Genomic DNA, 24,364 nt, shown 5'->3' with positions numbered 1-24,364 from the left:
CCATGAAATTTTTAAGCTAACCATGTTTATTGTGCTGTTCATTAACAGAAAGATGCAGCATGCATTTCTTAGAAAGAAAAACCTGCTATCTTCCAAATTTTTGGCTAAAATCTTGAACACAGGCTATCCAGAGGTGTTCCTATGAAAAAGGTAACAAAGCAATCCCAGTATAGAACTACTATGCAAAGTGTTTTGATATAAAATTCAAACTATCCTCTAACATCAGAAAACCTCTTATATTAAACTAGGCCCCTGCCAACTCTTACACTCTGAACGCGAGATTCACCAACTGATCTTCACAACCACCTGCCCCACTACAGCAAATAGATCTCATCTATTTACATGTCTGGCTTGTCTGAGAGCCGTGCACTTTGGTCTAATCAGGTTTGGATTAGGTTATGGTGAACAAGAGCCTTTACCAAATATTATTCTATGCTGATCAGGTATTTCACAATATTTCTGGTCCTTGTTTCCCGAGAATACTGAGAATTTGAGATTTCTCCTCTTCTCCTGCCTTCTCTGAGACACAAAGCAGGATCAGATACATGACACCTCTTCAAGAAAAAGGAAAAGCCTTGTCTCTGGAAGAGAAATCTTGACACTGCATGGTGTCAACAATTTACCAAAAGGTCAAATAAATAATGGGGGAGGTATGTATATATAATAAAAGCAGACTAGAAAAAGGCCTCTCTTACAAAAACAATGTTCAGCCATGAAGGTTTTGGCTGGCACGGAGCATCTATCTTGAGAGTGCAATATTGTTGTAATGTTCATCAAGATAGAACCCACCTGAAAAATTTCCTTCTACACTTTATTTAACATCTGTAGTCCTCTATGTGCTGTTTCTCTCACACAGGTGTGTTTATACAGATGGAATTTATCATAACTGGAGAGGACATTAAGTGCAACTGGAATTAATCTGAGTTACCTTTTAATGGGAATTAAATGAATAAATAATTTAAATAGAAAACCCTTTTGAAGATTTCTTTTAAATCCACCGGGCAAGGTGTTGCTGATATGATGCAGAGGCTGAAAATTCTTTGAGTTGATGTTTTCCGATATAGGCTGACATACCAATCAGCTGATAATTTGCAAGATGTGTGAGTTCCAAGATAGAGTATTGCTATTTGAGACTCTGCTTAGTGAGTCTCAAAGGAAGGTGAGAAGTGGACATACTCCACTAGTGTTTAATTGAAACCCATTAGTGACAACAGCAGCCTTTGCTTGCCAGGAAGAAGTGGGGATATTTTCTTCTTTTTGTTTGGGTTTGTTTTGGTTTTTTTCTGAAGATGTGGTACTCTATAAAGTAGGGTGGGAAAGTCCTTGGAGAAGTTGCTCTCTACGCTCCTGTGTGTTGTGGTATCTCTCAAATACAGATCAGAGACAACGGAGACTAAGTTATGATACACTCTTCATCTATAATGCATGTGAAGCAAGAGGAGGCCTGTGGCTCAATGTCACCTCCCACATGAAAATAATGCTAGTGCCTGAATATTTCGATGGGTTGGGTGTTGTGGTTAAATTAAACAATGGCATTGAAATACAACAGGTTCAGAAAAGATAGAGCTAGTACATTAAAAATGGCCTCATTTGCCATAGTTAACAAATTCAACAAAATGACACTTGAGCAACTGTGAGACGCAGAAGCAAGGAATAGATTTTGGACTTTCAGCAAGTGTGTTGGTTCCCTTGACTCTTACGTGCCTGGTAGAACCAATATATATGGAAGCACAAGAAACAATGTAGTTTGAATGGGACATAGAAATAGCAGACATAAAGATATATATCTTACAGGAGAGAGTGCATAACATTTCCTACATTGGTTAACACTGTTTCAGCTATAGCAGCACGAATCAGCTAGGTTGCAGACTCTATTTCTATTTCTCACATCTTTTATATAAAACTCTTGCTTCCCACCTATGACCTCATGTGGAAACCTTACAATAACATTCATAGTAATGTTAGGTGAGGACAGAGGTGGGGTAGGATTTAACAGAGAAGGAAAAAGTTTATCTGGATGCTGATTGTTCTTTTAGTAGAAATGAGTTCATCATTTTGTTTCAATTCAGGTACATGACGTTGAATGAAAGGATGAACTTAACCACTGCACTGTGGTTTACTTAGTTAAAATAAAACCTCCACAATTTATTTAACTATCCATACATCATTTCTTCCTTTTTTTCCTCTGTTTTCTTCATTCTTCTATTTACTAGGAAATATCCTGGGTGTCATAAAATATTTCACTATATAATGATACTGTTCAAGTATTGAAAATCTATTCCAGGGTGTATATTCATGGATCTATTTAATTTTACTTTTGTGAAGTCAATATTATAACCCTTAAGAAAGTGAATGATGATTTTGCTATCTACTCAATATTTTTATAAAAAGTCTAATCTCTTACTGTTGAGCATTATAACTCTAGTGCAGCATAACCTCTAACATCTGGGGTGGTTTTAATGAGAGCAAGTAATATGTTCTCCAGTTTTCACAGAAAAATATAAATTGTGATTTCATTTTTCAAAATACAGAAGTAGCAAAAGAAAGGAACCATTCTACAAGGAACCACTTATAATACTGATAAATGCTTAAGCAGCAGCAATATAGAAGCCTTATCACCCTTTGACTGGGAAACATGAATGATGGGCTTGTGGGAGAATTTTAAATTAATGCCTCTTTTGGAATAAAAGAACTCCAAACTTATTTTTATATAAGATAACAAAGGTTAAGGTTATAGAACATTGTTTGGGGCTAAAAAATTAGAGAAATGGTTACTTAAACTGTCAAGTTTGTTTGTGCCTTCATACCTTCAACATGGAAACCTCTAACCTACAAAGAGCAAATGATGGACTTTCCTTATCCCCATCTACTTGGTTTTCTGCTGTTTCACATCTCATGTGCACACAGAACACACCAATAATACAGCCAATTGTATTTGTTGTAATCCTCTACTATTTGCAGAAGAGCATTACAGCGTCAGGAGTCCTCACACACCAGGCATTGTACATGCAAAGAGACAGCAAGTGGGTATGCCCTTAAAAGTTGCTTTGTTGGTTGGCTTTAAACTGTAATCCATCACATGCTATGACTATAACCTAAAGAGAGAGAGCGGGTAGAACAGACTTATTATTTTCATATAAATACAAGTATCTTATGAATAATTGGATTTTTGATTCTTTTTTTTTCTCTAGATATTCATTGTGTACTAATAAATCACTTCTTACTTCCTCTTTCTTTCTGACTTATTTATAGGGTCTGATCCTCTCATTGATTTTACCACAGCTTCTATATGTTTGTGTTGAGGAAAGATGGTGAATTATTTTATAGAGGTAGTTACAAATATAAAAATTTCAGTCTAAAGACACTTATATTTTAGAGGATAACTTTATCATCTAGTAGTGTTTAATGATCTAGGGGAACCAAACTGAATACATTCTGTATGAGACTTTAGAGATGATGAAGCTCTAATTCCGTGGAAGTGCATGATTTTTGCAATGTGGCCCTTATATTTCCAGTAGCAGCAGCAAAGAAACAGCCATAACATGAATCTTGATCAGTTAACACAAAGGGACTCCACCAATGAACAAGCAGCCTTCTCCACAAGCTGTTACATAATTCTCTCACAGGTAGTCTTCTGTCTTAGTAACAAGTTCATACCTCTTTTTTTTGTTTTTTTTTTAATCTCTCCTCTTTATCTTCATTTTCGCTTTCTGCTTACCTGTCCTAGGTATTTAAACTGACCCTGTAACCATAATAGAAAACATCTCATGAGAAATTAGAAATGATCTAAAAGTTTGTGCCTTTCTGTCTTCCTCTTGTTTCCAGCCTAGGAAAAAATAATGTGCTTAGTGAGAGTGCCAAATTTTGTGGGGACAAATGAGAAATAAGGTGGGTCATAGTGACACCAAGCCCAAGTTTCCTAAAATTTGTGAACATTTATGCAACATTCATTTATCATTTATTTTAAACTACAATCTCTCATACAAATATAACTTGAACAAGTATTTGAGATGAGGCTGGCAGCCTAAGGTTTTCAGTAACAATTAGCTCTGGTAAAACAGTGGAAGACTTGTGTAAGTAGTCTCTATGAGACCTGGGGTGGAGTTAAAAAAAAAAAAATATGACCTTATTGGTCATGAAAAAAAGCTTGAAAATGAAAGCTCTAGAATTTTCACAAGTGTCCACTGAGTGAGAGCATGTACTTATTCATTTGAAATACTGACAAATATGTTTCTGTGCAATGAGGTACCTTTTGTGGCCAGCTACACTTGCTGATAGAGTTGAGCCACAATCCAGCAGGGAGGCTGGTATGGTGGAAGTTCTCCCTGAGCATTTGTTTGTTTATTTATATTTCAGGAGAACTGGTTGACAAGATTTATTCATGAGAAATAAAAAACTCCCAGTAAATTCATTATTGTGGGGATTTGACAGTATAGTTTACTTATCTTGTTACTTTCAGCCCTTCTCTTACAGTACTTTACGTGGTTATTAATGGAGAGGCTGAATTGTTTATCCCTTTTGTCAAAAAAATTTTAAAAGTAGTTAAAAAAAATATTGGGATAATTTGTGACCATCAGCTTCCTGAGCCCAAAGAATCATTATCGTTTTACCAAGCTAGAGGCATTTTCCAGTTTCTGGTCCTTTTGATCAAGATATATTTATCCAAATTAGGACCATGCCTCCCCAAACTGGAACAGACAATGACCCTGTATATCCAATTATTCCCAAGCAAGTCTTAAAATAAAACAGCTGTATAATCTACACAGAGAAAGAATGAAGCCTATGTGTGATTCCAAAATCTTTTGTCTATCAAATGAAGGATTTGGTTTTATTTACTATTTTTTTCAGACAAGGCAGGGTGATCTTTGAACCAAGTGTGATTTTTTATGAAATTAGCCAGAAAGAGTCTTAGCTTGTGAGGGGTTGAGATAGCATGAGAAAGGCATAGGTTGAAGGCTCTAGGAGGGGTTAAATACCATGTAAAACAATCTACTTTGTTATTCTCATAAAGAATGTAAAGGTTCGAGGAAAAACATTGAATTGTGGGCCCAGTTCTCTTCAAATGCTAATCCCACCCAAGATTAAAACAAATAAAAGCCCCACCCTGACTGTGCTAATTGCTGCCTACTTTAACAGTTTCCAAAACAAAACCAAAGTAATTTTCAAAAGTTAGTTCACCGGGTCACAGATGATTTCTCACAGCTTTTTCCCCCGAGCACTTCTCCAACCATCCCCTTCACTGTGGCTGCTTTTGAGCTGCACAGTGACTCCTGCAAATGAGGTTTTCAGGGCACTGAATAGACCTTTTAGGATCTGCCACTTCTGCTCTTCACCTGGCCTTCAGCACATAGCAAAAAGTACCATGCCACACACTCACACACATCTCTGCTCAGAGATGAGAGTCACAGACCTCTAACCAGGGCTTCAGTGAAGAGTGATAGAAACCCTAGTCAAATACAAGTAAGGTTTTCTCAACATACCAGCAAGCTTTCTCCATCAGTATGACAAATATGACATTCCAGCAGTTTAATAACAACACTTTTGCTGACTCAGTATCTTTATATCTTGAATTTAAATGTGAAGTCCTGGCTCATTTCTCCCTTTTTCTAGCATCTATTACTGAAATTTGTTAGATAAGTCATTAGCTGGGAAATGTGGATAATTTAAGACTGAATTCTGCTTTGTTTTGTGGACCATGTTCTGTTCTAGATGACACTGTGAAGCCTTGCTAGTTTCAAAGAGATTGGCTGTTGCGAGAGTAGGATATAGGCTCTGATGCTTCTAGGCAGTATGGCAAATCCTTACCTTCAATCTTTTTGCCTTTGGTAAATTCCATGCATATAATCAAGATCCTATGGATGACAGGTTTCAATACTTCTGCATTATATGAGTGTTCTGTTATTAATACATAACAAAATCATTAGTGTAACAAAATTGTCTCACCAGGTGGAATTTGATTGTTCATTCTCAAAACTGCAGGTAGTTTATCACTGGGGTAATCAATGTTTCTTTTCTTTTTTTTTTTTTTTTGTCTCTCTTCACAAGGCAGAAAAGGGAATACCTCAGTTAAGACTCCCACCTGGGGCTTCAGCTTGAACCAAAGCTTTAAGCATCTGTGGAGCTAAGTATCTGTGAGCTTTACATATGGCCCAAATGTAGGTGTTTATACACTTGGAAGTCTTTAGTGATTTTGGGGATGTCACTTGTGTATAAAATGGTACTCCAGAGGCTTTTTCAGATTTGGACCATACAGAGGAATGGTATGTGCAAGCTACGGTAAAAATGTTTTTTAAATTAATTCAGCTGCTGTAAAACCATATAATTTTCTAAAGTAGTACTTACAAAAATGTAGGTCATCTAGAAATTGGCCACTATTGCACCAGAAGATACCAAAACACATGCAAGGCTTTTTCAGGGAATTTGAGAGAAAGAGTTGAGTTGGTCAATTCAGTAAATAATCATGCACTTAGATTAGCAGTCCTTTGGTTTTCATACACAGAAACCAAGTTCTTCTGTTCTATTCACTTTCTCACACATAATCATTGTGTAGACATTATCAGACTTTAGCACTGATTTCAGCTAGTATGGCCCCAAAAAGTCTTTTCTGCATATAGAGTGAAAATGTTTCACAACATAAGTACTCAGTAGAGGAAATTAGGGATTTTTGCAATGTCTTATGTTTCCACTCATTTTTGAAGTTCAGAACAGAAAATCTGGATCAGTTCTTAAACTTCTGTGTATGTGTTGAGTGAACAGTCTAAAGCAAGACTGTATAATATATTGCACAAGTTACTTTTTAAATACAATTTACTATGCATCATAAATACACTAAAACTCCCACTATATAAATTTATACCTCAAGATTATATAAGAAACCAGCTGGATAAATCACTATATCTTCAAATAGTATGCATGAAAGCTATGCATAATAACGAAGAGGTTATATATTGTTTCAACAGAAGGCAAAATTATTTAACCGTTTCACTTCTGTGGTACTAACATAAAGGAAATCTCAATAAAAGGCATCTGTTATTTCAGAAATTTGGTATATTTCTAATGTTTATGTGTGACCCATCCACTGCTTTTACAGAAAACAGAAAGACAGGTTTTAAATCCTTGTTCCTGGCAAGCAATTTTTGCAAAAAAGAACATACACATATTCACTTAATATGCAGTCTTATATGTAGCATCTGCAAGTATTTCACTTCAGAGATCCAAAACAGGCAGACCGCAATCCTTATCTGAGGCATCAAGAACTGACAGTGGTGAAGAAACATAGCTGTAGAAATTGGGGCTCTGCTTTCCTTTGGCTTCTGTATTACATGGTGATAAAAAGTATAAATTCAGAGGTCACCAGTTATTTTCAAGGGGGGGGGGGGGTCAGAAAGAAAAAGGCACATTTTGAACTTAAATCTTTCTGCTTTTTTACTAAGTTCTGGCTTTTCCAGTTGGAAGGCATTAAAACATAGACCTCTGAAACATACATTTTCTCCCTCATTTCTTTTCTTTTTTTGCTTTTCTTCCCCATTTATCTTCATGACCTCATGTTTGCCAACTCCAAAGTAGAGGAGGGTCACTGTGGCTGATGCAGGGATGCAGAGTCCCTGGCCTAGGCTCACGGGTAGATGCAGTAAGCAGAAGGAAAGAGTATTTGTTCTCTCCTAGGCTTCACTCATGGCTCATCTTCTCTCAAGTTGCTGATCCAAACTGAGATGTCACTAACAGCTGAGCCATTGTTTTTCATTCTTTGTCCAACACAGAAGTATTTTTCAGCATTGAGATAAATAAATAGTAATGATAATGTTGTGTTAGGAGTTGTTTACCATATACAGGGTATTTCACACCATTAAAGCCCATTGTTTCAGGCTATCGGCAGATTCACTCAGCTTTATTAGTTTATATCTAAGTGATGTTATGAAGGTGACTTTATGCAGTAGATGAGGAACCATGACCAGACAAGAAAACGGGAAAAAACTGTCAGTGATACTAAAAATAATGAGCTCTTTGGTTTAAAATTATAACATTAGTAATTTTTAATATAATAAATGTTATAATAAATTATTATTATTGAACTGAGGGCTCAAAATAGTAGCATCTGAAATGACAGAGGTGTTTGTAATTGGTATGAAGCCAATGCCACTTCTCCAGCTGAATATCACATAAAGGACATCTGTCATAGCACATATTCTATAATAAATCTCTCATGGTCATCACAGAATGAAAATGGCTATGACATAAGGACATCTATGTTTTGGGGTCAGTGATAACAATATTTTTAATCCATAGATCTCAAAAACGCAGTAAGAATCCCAGACAAAAGAGAATTCTTGTCCCTGGCTCTTTGGGTTTGAACCAGAACAAAGAAGGTCAGTTGGCAGCCAGCCAGATCACAGGTATGACAGTTACAAAAATCAATCCTATCTATATACTTAGCTTGAGGCTCATCAGTCCCAACTATGGTATACACCTCAGCACACAGATAAAAGTGAAAGTACCACATCTGAGTAATTAAAAGCTCTGCTCTGGTTTTACTTCGCCTGACCACAGGCAGTAAGGTTGAGAGCCCTTCCTCGACAGGTCTAAAAGCATGGGCTGTAGTGGTTTTGAACTTTCCTCTGAAAATATCAAAGTAGTCAACAACTGCAGCTTTTGAGGCCTAAGAGGCTTTTAAAGCAAATGACACCTTGTGCAGGAATCTTTTCCATAGCACAGAGCTATACAAAAAGGAGTGGTATGCTAAATATGCATCAGTGTTTGTAGGACCTCAGCTGCTCCAGCAAAGAAAGTCAGGGCAAGCTAGATAAAAACACACTTTTTTTAAGATCAATTCATAATTCATAGTCCCGATTAGGTTGAGAGGGCAGATATGGGGTTTCTGTTACATTTTGGTTGAAAAACAGCTTAAACACAGACCTGTTGAGCTCAACAGGTATCAAAGTGATAAATTGACCTGTTGCAGCTGGCTTGCACATGTGCAGAACAACGGAGACATAGGATCTGCCAAACACTCTCAGCTGAACCAAACACGTGTGGTAAATTCAGCATGGGATGGGACAAACCAATGGCCTACGGTCAGCAAAGAGTATAAGGAGCTTTTACTGTGCATACACATCTATTTTGTGCATGCACAGTAACATTTTATCCACAACATCCAGAGATACCAGTATCCTGGTGAAATGGCTGTACCACCATCCAGTGCATCAGCGTTGAAAATGCCCAAAGGTTTACCCATGAAAACAGGGCTACTCGTGATTTTTTTGGTAGAGTTGTACACAGATAGCACATGTAGACGTATATGTGCTGTGTACATAATTCCTTTTGGAGCCACCAAAATACATTGAACACATGGCGCAACTTAAAAAAAAAAAAAAAAAAAAAAAAAAACAAAAAACACAACAACAAAAAATTCTTCTTACACTACTTGACTATTTAAAAAAGTGGCCTTTTCAGTGTAAGTACTACAGATACTGCTTTATAATAAAGGCTTTCAATGGAAAAGTTAACCAGCTATCATTTTTCCTGTTCTGTTCTGGTTTTCTTTCTTAAGAAATACATCCACAACAGCTTTCTCCTTAATTTCTAAGATCTTTTTTTAAAAACAGGTTTAGAATTTATTACTGATTAGTCATGTCCATAACAAATCTTGTCAGTGTATACCTCTGGGTACATTTTTACCCCAAACCATCGATTCTGTCAGACTGAAGGCTCACAGAAACCTTATTTCAAATGACATCTTTTCCTGTCACATTATTCCGCCATTTTTATGACTGTCCCTAAAATTCCAGGAAAAGTTCAAAAACCTGCAATATCAACTAATGAAATAAAAACAATTGCTAAGCATACTTTCTCTCCTTGGAGTACCTAATTTGGAAATACTGGCTTGTGCATGCTCAGGATGATTATACTGAATTTATAACTGTTAATGTTTTGAATTTGTTGCTAGTAAGCCAAGGTACAATGCGTTGACTATCTCCAGTCTAGTGAGCAACTGCAACCCAAAGCCTGACTGGCCTTGCAAGAAATGGAGAGAGTTCAAAATAAAAAACCCAGAAGACTCCCTTACATTGTATGACAGCAATGTGTTTTCTGTCTCAATTTAACTTGGACCAAATTGTGATTTATTCTGAGGAACAGACTACAGATAAGTAAAAAAGTCATCTGGAAACCTTCCTCCCCAAATGGTGTCTTTCTGGAAGGTCCTTCCTTTAGAAGTAATTTCTGGAAAATTTCTTGATTAATAAGAGCCTGCAAATAAACTTTAAAATTATGGCTTTGTTATTGCTTTGGCACAATATGTTAACAACACGGCGAGCTCTGCCAAACTGTGAGTGTTCTTTCAGGCGGATTATGTCCTTGTTTACATATCCAGCTGCACTGGGGACGTGTCCGTGGTGGTGCTCGAACAATGTCCCCAGTGGGGGTGCCCATTAGGGGAGGGTATACTAACTGCCGTTCACTTTGTTTAAATTGAACGAGAATGCACAGCGGTCCTCTGATCTTGGGGGGAAAGTGTTGGAATCCTGCACTTTCTGAATCCTGTTTGGGTTTGTTTAACAGGGATGTTTGGACTGCTCAAAAAAATTGCAGCCCGTGAGATTTCTTTGTGACACCACTTCGAAGTGTTTCACGTGGTCTGTATGGAAGTGAGCATGAAATATAAATATCCAGCTAAGTGTCATGTTATAAAGCCATTTGCACTGCACTCCTAAATAAGGATTACGTAGGTGAGTAAAAGTTTATAGCATACTCTTCTTAACTAGGCATGGGCCTTCTCTTTGTTTTGTTTCTGCATGCTTTTGGAAGGAGCTGGGCTTAATGCGTTTGTGCATGTGTTCTCCTGGATCTTTCCAGTTCCATCATGTGAATGTGGATGGCAAATACCTAAATGAAACATACATGGCGTTTTTTTTCTACATGCATGTAATTTATATTTAAGGAAAGCAGATAAGTGGTTAAAAGAAGGGCAATCAAATCAGTAACTCTACTGCAGAAATATGATAATTTTACAGTACTGTGCCTATAAACTGTTACTGCTTTCATTTTTCAGTTCCTTACAGTTTTCTACTCTTGAATATGAAAATTTGTAACAGTGAACTTCATTATGTAGCAGGCTGAAAATTAGTAAGCCAGGGTTACGGTTCAAAAACAGTGCAGCTGAAATGAAGAATTCCCTAGGAAAAAACAGGGATTTTGTATCCTCTAGTAGGTGTTCAAATGTATTTAGATTGGTTTTCCTTTTCAAATGTCTGGGTCTGCTTCTTGCCAGTGCACATGAAAAGTCTAGATGATTAAGTTGTTTAGGTGATATAGTGAATTACTCCCAACGCACAGACATACTCAGTTCCCAGCTAAATAATGACGAAATACTATAATGTTTTTAGATGTTCATGAACATCATTGTCAACAGCAGACTTGGGATGAAATCCTGGCTTTGGTGAAGTGAACTACAGATCTCCCACTGACTTCAGCAGATTCTCCTTTTCCCACTTCTCCCCTCTGCAATCATTTAACAGCATATCATTAAGGCTTGGCTCAAAAACACTCCCTCACCCCAATTACTCTATCAAACCACTTGTAGGCCAAATTATTATAGAGGTTTCTTTCTTTCTGGTCTACATAGGCCTCATAAAAATTAAAAGGAGTGAGTTTTTTTCATTATCCCTGAGAAATATGCTTCTTTCTTATAAAAGTAATGGATATTTGCCAAGATCTTTCTTTTCCTAACAAATTATTTACACGGAGTTTAGATCTGGAATGTTCAGCTGTCCTCCTTCATGAAGGAGACAACCTCATGTCAGAGGAGTGTCAGGCTTCAAGTAGCAGGTCATCGGGAAGAGCAACACCACCTCCCACAGTGTTGGGACGAGGAAGTCACGAGTCTGTGACCCCACCAAAGTGCACAAGAGTGCTGAAACATTGTGGAGTCAGAAGGTGAGAATCACACAGGCTCACATCTGAGGGAGCAGGTTCATCTCAAGAAGAATCAAATGTCATTCACTGTCCTTTCCAAGCAACACCAGAAATCCCAGTAAGCATCAAGTTGGCTGATGACAGATCTCTTACTCTTTACGTGCATTTCTTGATGTGTCCCATACCATGTTTTGCATTACAGAATTACTGGTGCACAGAGAATAAAATCCTTTTCCAGCCTTGTGGACTTTCCTGACAATTTTTGTAACAGGATTAGGGCTATTTTCTACTCTTGCTACCTGTACAGAAGGCTTGGGATACAGGCTACAGACACTTTCAACAAACCCTCCTAGTGAAGTAACAATTAGTTTATTGTTTCTCCCAGTATGAATTACTAATATCTTCTGTTCTCCATGCAAGAATATCCTAATTCTTTCTAGCTTTGAGATTAAGTAGAAAAGCATTTTCTTTCATTTTGTCATTAGGTTTCGAGTTTCCTAGTGTAGTACAAAGACATGATGCACTAAATAAAATTTTCTAGAAGTGGTTTTAGCTGGGAGAGCAATCATTTTTTCATTACAAGAAGGATAGACCCACAAACCTTGGTTTTATATTCAAAATATGAATCAGCTGGTGGTGATGATGAGGGGATAGTGATGTTCCCCAGGACAAAAGCTGGCAGAAGACAATAGAAGATTGGATAAAAGGTGAAGAAGCTTGGACAGGCTGAGATAGTGTCCAAACTGTTGGCCTTCTTGCAGAGCTAACATTATTACTGACTTACGAAAGATAGAAAATAAAACCCCATCAGTCAGGGACTGGGGACCACGGTTTCTAGCCTTTTAACAGCAGTGTCTCTCTTGGGAATGTTTTCCATGTCAATATCCACTCCCTGTCCACCCCGTCCCTTCACCTTGGCCTCTGGGGTCCCCTCCACATTTTCTTCAGCCCTGATAATGCTGGTGGTCAATCTGATGAGCCCAGCTGGTCCTGGGTGGCTCTACCCAGGAATTCGGATGTGTTTCAGTCCTTTCCTTCTTAGAATGTAGGTTTCAGCAGAGGGTACTTGCATGGCCTGCCCATAAGAAGCTCTTGCCTCACCAATTTATCAGCTGCATAAGAGCTGTTGTAGTATTAATCCCTCAGGTAGTAGTTATGGCTCATTTGTCAGTCTGAATTTAAATGCCAGTGGTATAAAGGATCTTTCAGTATTTACACTGTGCCACATTGAAGGGCCAGCCATCAGTTAATCTATATCAAAGGATGGACCTTTATAAAACCCAGCTACCAGAGGACAGCTGTCTTGCTGAATGGGTGTTAAGCCTTTCTCATTGACTATAACCTCACTCACCCGGACTAGCTAAAAGCTATTAATCATGTGTTTCCTACAGCATCGAAGAGGAGCTGGGCTTCTCCTGCCCCTGGGCAAGCTGACAAGCAGCAGTCTGAGCAGGATGCCTGAGGACTGATGGTTCAGGGTGACTTCTACAACTATTTGCCCTTTGCAGGTGGTCCACCGCAGCCAGGAGTAAGGACGGCTGATATGCCTGACTGAGGTAATATAAGATGTGTTTAATATTGACAGGGCTGCTTCAGAATAGAAGTTTTCTTGGAAATCCCTTAAGATTCTGCTGATGTTTTATGAGCTCAAGTCCTCACAGGCAGAAAAAAAAAATGTAGAAAACAAGGTAATTTAGAGATTAATTGCTAATAGTGTGATACTTGACAGTAGCAAATAAATAGTTTGCTTTATATCTCCCTGCTTGCCTCACTAACTACACAAATACAAGGAAACCTTCTAATAATGTGTAATATCTGGGGAGATGGCATTTTACTGGGATTGCACAGCTCAGCTAAACCCAGGCTTACACTTCAATACTCAACATCTCTGCTGTCTGTTCTGATTGCAAAGGGTAAACTAATTTAAACAAGAATCTACCCGCCAAGTATCTTACATTTTATGGCCCCATGCAGTAGCTCCTGTACCACGTACCATATCCTATGACGTCCTAGCCAGCCAACCAAGCTCGTCCTCCAGAGATGTTGTTCCCTTTGCAATTTCAGCCTGAAGGGTGGATGCTAGAAAATACTGTGATCTTCCCTGTAAGTGTGGGCTGAGATCCTGCAAACAGATGTGTGTATGGAGACAAGAATGCATACAAAAAAAAAAAAAAAAAAGCTCTCTGCCCAGAGACTGAACCCAAGTGATTTTCATAGATTTAGGTTTTCTGGTGATTATGTCCTCAGGCCCCTGTTTGCACTGCTCACGTTCTCTCATTCTCTGTCCTTAAAAAAAGGCAAAGGAGACCATTCATCCAGCACTGACTTTCCAGCACAAAGTACTATAATTCATTGAAAACTCTGCCAAGCATTGGTATTTAAAAAAAAAAAAAATAGGGTCCAACTGAAAGAAGCAAGTGTAGTAATGAATTTCCTTTTCCTAGTTGAGTAAGTGCACAAGTCTATGGAGAGAGTTTTAAATATAAACTTTGCAGAAATTAGAGTTTTAACAGAAGATGGCTTTAATTTTCCTTTATTTGGACTGTACTTTTGCTACCAATATTTCTAGATACGCCTCAAAGTGATGGAAGATGTATGAGATGTGAGGGTGACACGCATTTTCAAGAGGGAACGGGTGCCCCCACTGCTCACAAAGGCAATGTACCGGTACTAACCACAAACGTGCTCACCCAGCTGCCTTGCCAGCTGGAAAAAAAGGTGTTAAGCAGCAGCTGTCAAGCTACAAAGGAAAGGGTGGTTCTTAGACTGGGAGAAATAAAAATTGTTAATAAAACCCCATTTCAAAAAGCATCTTTTCCAGGATCCCTGACTCACTTTTTTGAAAGTCTTTCAGCATTTTTGGCTTTATCAGATTGAGGTCAATTTATTATTCAGCCACTGCCTACGTGAACTGAACCAAAAAAAAAAAAAAAAAAATAGTTAATTCATTTCTCCCAGCATTGCCAGGAATCCTTCTGGTCAGGCTCAGCCGGGGGCAGATGCAGAATCGTCCCTGATGTCAAGGGGGAGGGAAGGCTGTACCATTTGGGTGGTGCTAATTGGAGCGAGGCAGCCCCCTCTGTGCACCCCAGTAAATCTGCTCGGCTCAGCTGAGAGGCTGTTAGCAGTTGAGCTTGCACATCGAGGCCTGGGTTTTGGCAGGTACCCTCTACTGCAAATATTAGTAGTTAAGCATCTAACTACTCAATTGCATGTATAATTCAGGCAGGTGCATGTATAATTCAGGCAGTTCGCTATCCAAGAGACTTTCTAATTTTTGTTCCCTGTGGTGTTCATGAGCACAAAATTATGGACACTTTTTTTTTATTTCTGGTGGTGAAAAATGTGCTGCAAGGAAATGATGTTGGGATGAAGCCCATCTGAAAATCTGTTCCCCAGTGTTTCAGTATACAAATGTAGATGTTAATGTAGAGCTCTGTTTTCAAACCTTGGAACCTGATTCACTACTGCATTACACCAATATGAAATCAATCACGCTGTGCTGATACACAACTGGATTAACCCAGAGGTGAATGAAGCTTATTGTTTGCAAGTGCCATATGCCAAAGCAAAAACTATCGCTTAAGAAAAAATTATCTTTACCCCCTATACGGAAATCTGGAATTTTTAATGGCTAAAATGCGAATAAGGAAGTTAGACTGCATTTCTATATCCCTTTGTTTTTACAGTATAAAATTTCCAGAATATGACGAAGAATATATACAAGTCCGAGCCAGGTCATAATTTAGCATAAAATAAAACAAGACATTTAATCCTGGGGAAAAAAAATGAGAATGGTAGAACTATCAAACTATGTGTGCAATTTCCTTGTGCTCAAATTGCATTTTCTCCTTCAGTGTTATACGGAACAGGGTCTTGCCCTCTAGATTAGAGACTTTTGCATTAGAGGAAACTAGGTTATGTCTTCCACTGTCAGAGATAGAAATTATGAGCTGGAGTGCATTTTAGCCAGTCACTCTGAAAAATGTTAGCCCAAGGGGGTAATAATTAGAACTGTTTTTGTCAGGTGACTGCATTTTAAGCAGTGATGTGTCTAAGAATCTAGCTGAGGGGTTTAATATAAATATAAATATTTTTTTTCAGTCAGCAGTGTTGCCAGGATATTTTTTTTTTCAAGTTTTTATTTTTTTCAAAAGTAAGCACTTTTCAGAAATTATCTACTAAAATGTAATACTGCTTAGCATTATGGTGACCTGATAATATTATTTCCTTCAGAAACCAATAATTCAGTTCAGTCTGTGAAGTTCATACGTATAGTGATAAACTAGCCCATTATTTCTTATATTCTCAAGCACATATGCATAGAAAGCTCATGCAAATAAACAATATCTTATGATTTTTCCCCTAAAAATGTAAAATACATCCAATTTAATGTAATGGTCTTAATTCACACTAAGAAAATAAGCACTGAGCAAGAGAAGATATCAGAATTAGTGTCCTAATGATAAATAGTTCTGTTTTTCTTTTGAGAACGATGTTTGTTTCTGTTCATTGTCCCTAAAAGAAGGGAGAAGCAGGACCAAATTTCGGGGGGGTGTGGTTGTTCTGGTGCCAAACTTGAGTTTGAAGTGACAAACTAGTAATCCAGTCAGATTTGTGATCCCATGGGTGGGAGTGGATGGCTCCTGTTTGGGCAGGGGTGTCCACCCACACAGGGCCGAAGGCCCGGCATACTCATCACGAAATCCCCCATGCATTGCAGGAAGGACTAGAAACAGCTTCATTTCTTTTGTTAAGCATTTACATAAAGACGGAAGTGCTTTAATTGATGGCAAGAGCTTTGTTCTTGTTTTAATAAAACCTCTCAGTCTTTGATTACCAAACTTACTCCTGAATAATTCATTCACTTTCCCTTTTTCCATCTTGTGGGTATTTAAGAAGTTGTGCTGACGTGAAGACAGCTCCTAGCCTGGAACTGCTCTCTGCCAGAGCCAGCAGAGAGGATTTAATGATACGGCTGGCTCCGTGCCAGGCTCTAAATATTGCACATCAGTTCTAAAAGTGGGATCAACTAGGAGTCCGGACTAGCAAAAATAAGTCTGAAACTGTGGCCCATAGGATTTTATCACTTGAGAAATCCCGATCCCACAGGCCCTGCCCGCATAAACTTTATGGATTCCTTTTGCAGACAGGATGGTCAGGTTCCCTAGTTCAATGTAAAAACAGTCATTAAATTCTTTCCCCCGCCCCCCCCCCCCCCCCCCAAAAAAAAAAAAAAACACACTAAATAGTAAATAAGAATTTCAACATTGCACTGAAGGAGATGTGAAGTGTAGACTGGGTATCTATATTTCAGTGTACCCATTTGCCTCTTGTGCCCTCATAGACAGGTTTCAGCCCATTCCTAAATGACGTGCATGGGCCAAATCCTTTTTGCATTACTCCTGGAACAGTCCCACCTTTTCCAGTATGTTTCTTGTTTGCTTAGGATGAACAGGATTTACCTTCATATCATTTCTGTAGACAGGGAAAGATTTTCTGCATTACATTTGATACAGTCAATTAATTATGTTCCTAATGTACATACGAAAGCGTGTCTTTTATATTCATTATTTATTTAGAATCAGTGTTATTAATTGTTAATTTCTGAATCATTAACAAATTATCAAAACAAACTAAATCCATACCTAAATACTCATATACAGTACATACATTTTTATTACTAAAATTGAACAAGAATTTCAGTTCTGGAATTTGTGAAAATTCTTATTTACTTTCATGGGTTTTTTAAAAATATTTTTAAACACATTAACAACACACTACTCCTAAACTTTTATTCACTCAGGTTTATAAATTTTCTTCATCATATGAAGACATAGAGACAATTTAAATATGAATGCATTTCCTTCCTTTCTTCTTTTTTTAAATAAGTGCTATAATAGACCTAGCAAGGCTAATATTTGTCCTTGCACCTTCAGTGAATCCATGGTAAGAATGTTTTTTATTGCTCTGCCATAGCTAAAATTGCTTAGTCCCTGCTATCTATAAGACACATCATTTTTCAAACGAAAACTTCCAAGTTTCATCAGAAAAGAGCATATTGCACCTGATGCAAAGTGGATGAGTATTAAAATACAGGCAACATATGACAAACCACCTCTAGAGAAATAACCTCACATTTTATAAAAGATGATAAATCCTTTGTTTGGGAAAACATACAAAATGCCACTCTAGATCTCCTGAAAGCTTAAGTATTTTGTTCTTTTAAGCCCAAGCATTTTTAATTACTTTAATAAATGTACTTACATGTATATAGCTGTTGAAATAGTCTATATTTTGGCTAAGGGATTTTAAAGAGAGATGCTAATTTTCTGTAATAGTTGAATGTTGACTTTTAGGAAAGAAACAAGGTGGGATACACCAGGTTGTAAAAGGAGATAGCACCCGCAAAAAAAGGGTAATTTTGTCCATTGTTTCAGAGCAAGGTGTGTATGCCTATGGCATGTTGATATAAATCACTCCTGGGGTTTCCAACCTTTACATCAGTCCATTCTTCAGCACTGAGGTACAACCTAAACTTAGTGAACAGATGCTCTGGACAATCACATCAGCTTTGCTTCACTGATACTTTCGACAGCCAGCTAATTCTTGAAAGAAATTAGTTTTGTATCTGGAATTTCGAACCTATTGGTAAGGATTTCTGAAGCTTGTCCCACCAAGCAATGTCCTCCCTGCCACTTTCTCTATGGAGATGTGAACCAAGGAAGGTGTTTACTGAAAGAGCTACAGCTTTGTTCTGGCAGGGGTTTCTACCCCCAGGACTTCTGTCACCTTTTACAGACCATACTCCTGGTTCAGATGATGTGCCTAATATGAGCAAGTTTACAAAAGGCACATGAATATTTTGGTACAGTATGAGAAAGTGTTGCTGGTTTTTTATGACTAATTATTACCCATAGCTGGAACATCTTCTAACCATTGATAAAGCACATCTCCAGAGAAATTCAAAATAATCAGCATCCTTGCAAAACACATATGTTGTACTTAAGACTATTTCTGCAGGATACATGGAGTGAAATGTTTCATGGTTTACATCTGATCAGAGTCAAGGCACAGACAGATGTTTGAGTAGCGAGAGGTGTTGCTCCACTTAGGTGGTTGTTGTTGGCTGAGAACTAGTAGTTCCCTCTATATGTCAGCCATTTTAGTACAAATGAACTATTCCTTACCCACTACAGCATACATGCAGTTAACTCATCTTTTTGAGGAGTTTGAGCTGGCACCACTGACTACACACTGAAGCAAATGAGGAGCATTCAGACATCTCTGTGCTCTAGGGAATGCCATCTTCCAACAAAGGTCTACTAACATGTAGGTTGGGAATCTCCAACCGCTCTACCTGCTTTGCAAAGGGAATGTGCTTAAATTACTATTGTCAACATTCAAAAGGCAACACTGATGTCCTCCTTGTCTCACAGCTCTTTCCTTATCTCTCTATATATTGCCAGTCAATGATTATGAGTTGTCCTGATTACCAATCTTACCAAAAACTCCCTCATGCTTCCTATCTTTGGTCACTTCTTCATACCCAACTGTATTAACAATACCAGTGTGTTTGTAATTCATCGATTCTTGCTGGATGACTCCAGTCTATTCATAGGAGTCTACAGTGAATACAAATATAAAATATAACAGGACGGGTACATGTAGCTCTCATTTGCTGATCACAGCTCAGAAACTGGGATCTTTCGCTGGGCTCCCCTTTCTGGTATAGAACTTCTGTCCTGTAGACCTACCCTATGGCACCTGGAGGAGTATAGAAGATTTAAGAGACGACTCTACTCAGTAATGAGAAGGGTAATGTCAGGCATAGTTTTGACAATAGGTCAACCCTCAGTTTCAGGGGGTTGTCATTCCCTTTCATAAAACTAACATCAACTATTACAGTACATTCCATTTGTCTTTTTTTTTTCCCCTTCTTTTCACAAGCACATGGATTTGAATGAAGGTTCACACTCTTATTTGTCCAGTTATCATACAAACCTACTGTTTTCTGATGTACACAACTTGCACAAATTTAAAGAGACACTGTTGAAATGTAATCCCCCTTTAAGGGTTCTTAGACCTTTATGAATTCAAGGTACGTGCCAAGTCTTTATGTGAATTTTCTCATAGCAAAGACTTCAGTACTCTTTCTGTTGGGGGGAAAAAAAAAAAAAAAAAAAAAAAAAAAAAAAAAACAGTAAATAAATAAATGCCCAGATGCTCACAATTAATCCTACCCTAACAACCAGTGTGTGCCCAATTAAAGACATTAGCTAAAGAACAAAGTTGCCTTGTCAAGGTTGTTATGAGAGTGAGTTAAAACCCCATGCTACTATTATGAGAAATGCAGTCATTTGTACATCAGGGGGTGTTAAGCTGGCAAGTGCTTTAGGATCTACTGGGATGAGAGGTGCTGTAATTGAGAAAACACTGAAAAATGAGGCAAATGTGGGATTTGCAAGGAAAAGAGAAGTGATTTGCTTGCTGATGTGAAAAGACTGTCATGGATTGTGCCTATGAACATATAAACGGAAGGTGAAGCAAGAACAAAATCTGTATTAGTAAGAAAAAGCACCCTTCTAGTTACTGCAATGAACTTTGTCATCACTTATAACACAGAAAATAAAAGCGAAAGCTACCTAGAAAAAAATTAGGATTTGGTCACCCTAGAAAATGTACTATTGCAGAAGAACATTCAAATACGATTCTTCACAGATTGCACTGTTCTGAGCAGGTCCCAGGTTTCTCGCTTCAGAGGCAAGCTCCTGGGGAAGAAATAAAAAAAAAAAAAAAGAAAGAGAAAGAAAGAAAGAAAGAAAGAAAGAAAGAAAGAAAGAAAGAAAGAAAGAAAGAAAGAAAGAAAGAAAGAAAGAAAGAAAGAAAGAAAGAAAGAAAGAAAGAAAGAAAGAAAGAAAGAAAGAAAGAAAGAAAGAAAGAAAGAAAGAAAGAAGAAAGAAAGAAAGAAAGAAAGAAAGAAAGAAAGAAAGAAAGAAAGAAAGAAAGAAAGAAAGAAAGAAAGAAAGAAAGAAAGAAAGAAAGAAAGAAAGAAAGAAAGAAAGAAAGAAAGAAAGAAAGAAAGAAAGAAAGAAGAAAGAAAGAAGAAAGAAAGAAAGAAAGAAAGAAAGAAAGAAAGAAAGAAAGAAAGAAAGAAGAAAGAAAGAAAGAAAGAAAGAAAGAAAGAAAGAAAGAAAGAAAGAAAGAAAGAAAGAAAGAAAGAAAGAAAGAAAGAAAGAAAGAAAGAAAGAAAGAAAGAAAGAAAGAAAGAAAGAAAGAAAGAAAGAAAGAAAGAAAGAAAGAAAGAAAGAAAGAAAGAAAAGAAAAGAAAAGAAAAGAAAAGAAAAGAAAAGAAAAGAAAAGAAAAGAAAAGAAAAGAAAAGAAAAGAAAAGAAAAGAAAAGAAAAGAAAAGAAAAGAAAAGAAAAGAAAAGAAAAGAAAAGAAAAGAAAAGAAAAGAAAAGAAAAGAAAAGAAAAGAAAAGAAAAGAAAAGAAAAGAAAGAAAAGAAAAGAAAAGAAAAGAAAAGAAAAGAAAAGAAAAGAAAAGAAAAGAAAAGAAAAGAAAAGAAAAGAAAGAAAAGAAAAGAAAAGAAAAGAAAAGAAAAGAAAAGAAAAGAAAAGAAAAGAAAAGAAAAGAAAAGAAAAGAAAAGAAAAGAAAAGAAAAGAAAAGAAAAGAAAAGAAAAGAAAAGAAAAGAAAAGAAAAGAAAAGAAAAGAAAAGAAAAGAAAAGAAAAGAAAAGAAAGAAAAAGGAAAATTTATTTTCTTACATGAAATCATGAGTCAACAATTAGAAGAAAGTCTTTAACAAGTTTGTGAAAAGTAGAACTAATACATTCTTGTGGTCTTCTGGCTCTTCTCAAACTGACACACCTCAGAAGTTCATTTTGTATGTCCAGTTTCATGTTTCTACAGAAAGCTACAAAGAATCTCAGATTGTGAACGGATGTTTTCATTACACAGAATGGGTTGATGTGGATTTCATGATGGTTTGTGGCAATATGGTTTAGTTTGGACTTTTTAAAGCCTTTTCAGGAGAAAGGAGTGACCTTGGTTGAATTTATTTTAATTCCATAGATAGTTTGGTATCTATGTCTTTCTAAGTCCTGGCCTTTCCTTGTATTAACAGTTGTTCGACTTTTGTGAACCCATCTACTTGGAACAGATTTCCAAAATATTTGAAGAGAATAAACAGGAAAACATATGAAAAATATTAAAAGAAAATGTCACTTTATTAAAGTTTCTCTCTAATTTGGGTGATGCCTTCTTCACTTCAAACACCTCACATTTACTGGTCCTTATTTATTAGTAAAAGTCTACACATAATATACTAAATAAATCAGGATTGACCCCTTTCACATAATTTCTGGCTTCTTTACAGCTGTTGTTTTTGAACTGCGACCACCGTGATCTCTGAGATCGCCATTAATTAAAATGTAATTGAACATTATTAAAAGGTCTGAAAGCCATATCAAAAATCTTTGACTCTTATTTTACACTTAGGACCTTGTGCTTTTTAGTTTTATGTATGGGATCAATCAACAACAATCGGCTTGGTTATTCTTATATCCATTGCTAACATTTAAAAAGCAAGTCCTGCTCTTAATTCTTTACAATTGAGATTGAGTTACAGCGGTATGAGAAGGACAAATGTCTCCCTGCTTTCCAAGCTGGTCCAAAGGGAAAAAATTTTCCAGAATGTTCAGGTTACAAATCCTCGTATTTTCCTCCCTATGCTGGCTCTTTAGATGAGGGGAAAATTGCATTTAAATGAATGAGCAGTGCTTGGCTGGAGATGTATGTTATTGCTCGCGCTTTTGGAATTCAAACACGGGTCTGTGCAAGGCATGTTTTGCAGAGCAGGGACCGCAGGATCCGGGCTTCTGTCTCTTTGCTCAGCTGCTTCCATGTTTAAAGCGTCGAGTAGCACTTTGCCCTAGTAACGATTTTCACAGGACTGGAAAAGGATAAGGGTCTGGTCAAAACAGGTCACAGTGACAGAATGAAGTCGCGGACTGGAAGCCTTGGCATGAGCGAGCGAGTAAGTCAGAGGGGATGTCACTCTGCTTTCCTTACGCTCTTCACGCTCCTTTAACACGAGAGGGGTGTGCTCTAACCCTGCCACAGCGCTCATCAAGAAGCAAAATGTGTCAGAGAATTTCCATCCCTCTCCCCTAGATTTCATATTTGCTTTTTTTTTTGGTTAATTTTAAATAAAATGAGAGTCATTTAAGCAGAGAAGCATGTGTTTTTGTCTTTTGTGTCTGACAGTACGTTTATAATGGGAGCTTTGTGCTACTTTTGGATTTCTTTCTGTGATGTTAGTAAGGTGAACTAATAAAGACACTCGCCGAGCCTGTGATGATGATGTAGAGCTTCAACACATGGTATCTCTGAGAGCAAGCATCTCACAAAACTCACATTGGACTGGATGGGTACATGCAGACAAGACTACTAACAATCCAAATATATATAATCCAAAGATATTTGTTAAATTAATACACCATCTTGAACTCAAAGGTTTATGCAAATCACCTACTCTTGGGAAGCATGAAGTAATGCTGAGGTAACAGATTTGCTCCTTGTGTCTACTGGCACATCTTTTTCTCTACTCTAAAGCATCTATAAGACTCAGCGGACCACAGCTTTGATTTAGGATATCAATACTTATGTTCTCTTTTATTTGGTGCTGACTAGTATGACCTAAAATAACAAAAACTGGCATAGGTATTCTGCATCTGGTCCTTCTCTATCCAGCTGTCTTCATTTCAGCCAGAACTCAAAAATAACAAAAATAACCTTTCTTTAAAAGGACATGTTAGCTATTTTGCCTCTATATACGGTTACTTTTCAGACTGTTTTAATCTGGTGGATAAGGTCAGCTAGATCCTGAGCCTATATATTTTAAATGTTCTGCTCTTCACTTGAAAAATATTCATAATTTGTGTTGTGTTCACACAACTATGAACAAGCTCTGCTCTGTGCTGATGGCAGTAGTTTATCTGCAATTCTCTTCCCACCATTCTGTTATCCCAGCATTTTTTTCAGGTTGCTGTTTTATATAAATTTGACTCAACAGTGTTTTTCTTGGCTATGCAAGAGGTAGCCAACCAGTAAGCAGAGCCTTATTCCAGGACCTCAGCTGACATTGTAGAAGATGCTGAAACAAAAGTACTGCAGTCAGTAAGACAGAACCATAATGCCTGAAGCTGCAGAATAAGATCACTGAATGGACCCAACGAAACATCTCATATTAGAATATCGACACTAATTTGGGGAATGTGGCAGGGTATGAACTGGTTTTTCCACAAGGCTCCAGGCTTCTACAACAGCGACATAAAAAAGGCAATCCTAACACTGAAGCAAATATTCTTCAAAAATAATTTTTAGAATAGCTAGGAACAAAGCTAAGAATTTCTCAAAACCAATAGAAATTTCCACTTAATATTTAAACC

General features: G+C 37.3%; 1 long non-coding RNA gene across 1 annotated transcript; it reads left to right on the top strand.

Moving 5' to 3' along the window:
* Nucleotides 1-10,446: 10,446 nt before the first annotated feature.
* Nucleotides 10,447-20,749, top strand: LOC116965141. The gene is made up of 3 exons (XR_004409176.2): nucleotides 10,447-10,724; nucleotides 13,302-13,466; nucleotides 20,651-20,749. It is a non-coding gene; the product is annotated as an uncharacterized LOC116965141 (long non-coding RNA).
* Nucleotides 20,750-24,364: the final 3,615 nt, after the last annotated feature.

The sequence above is a fragment of the Tyto alba genome, unplaced genomic scaffold, assembly GCF_018691265.1.
Source record: "Tyto alba isolate M040663 unplaced genomic scaffold, T.alba_DEE_v4.0 Super-Scaffold_13, whole genome shotgun sequence".
NCBI lineage: Eukaryota > Metazoa > Chordata > Aves > Strigiformes > Tytonidae > Tyto > Tyto alba.
Note: the sequence above shows the minus strand (reverse complement) of the source record. Positions and strands in the feature narration are given on the sequence as shown.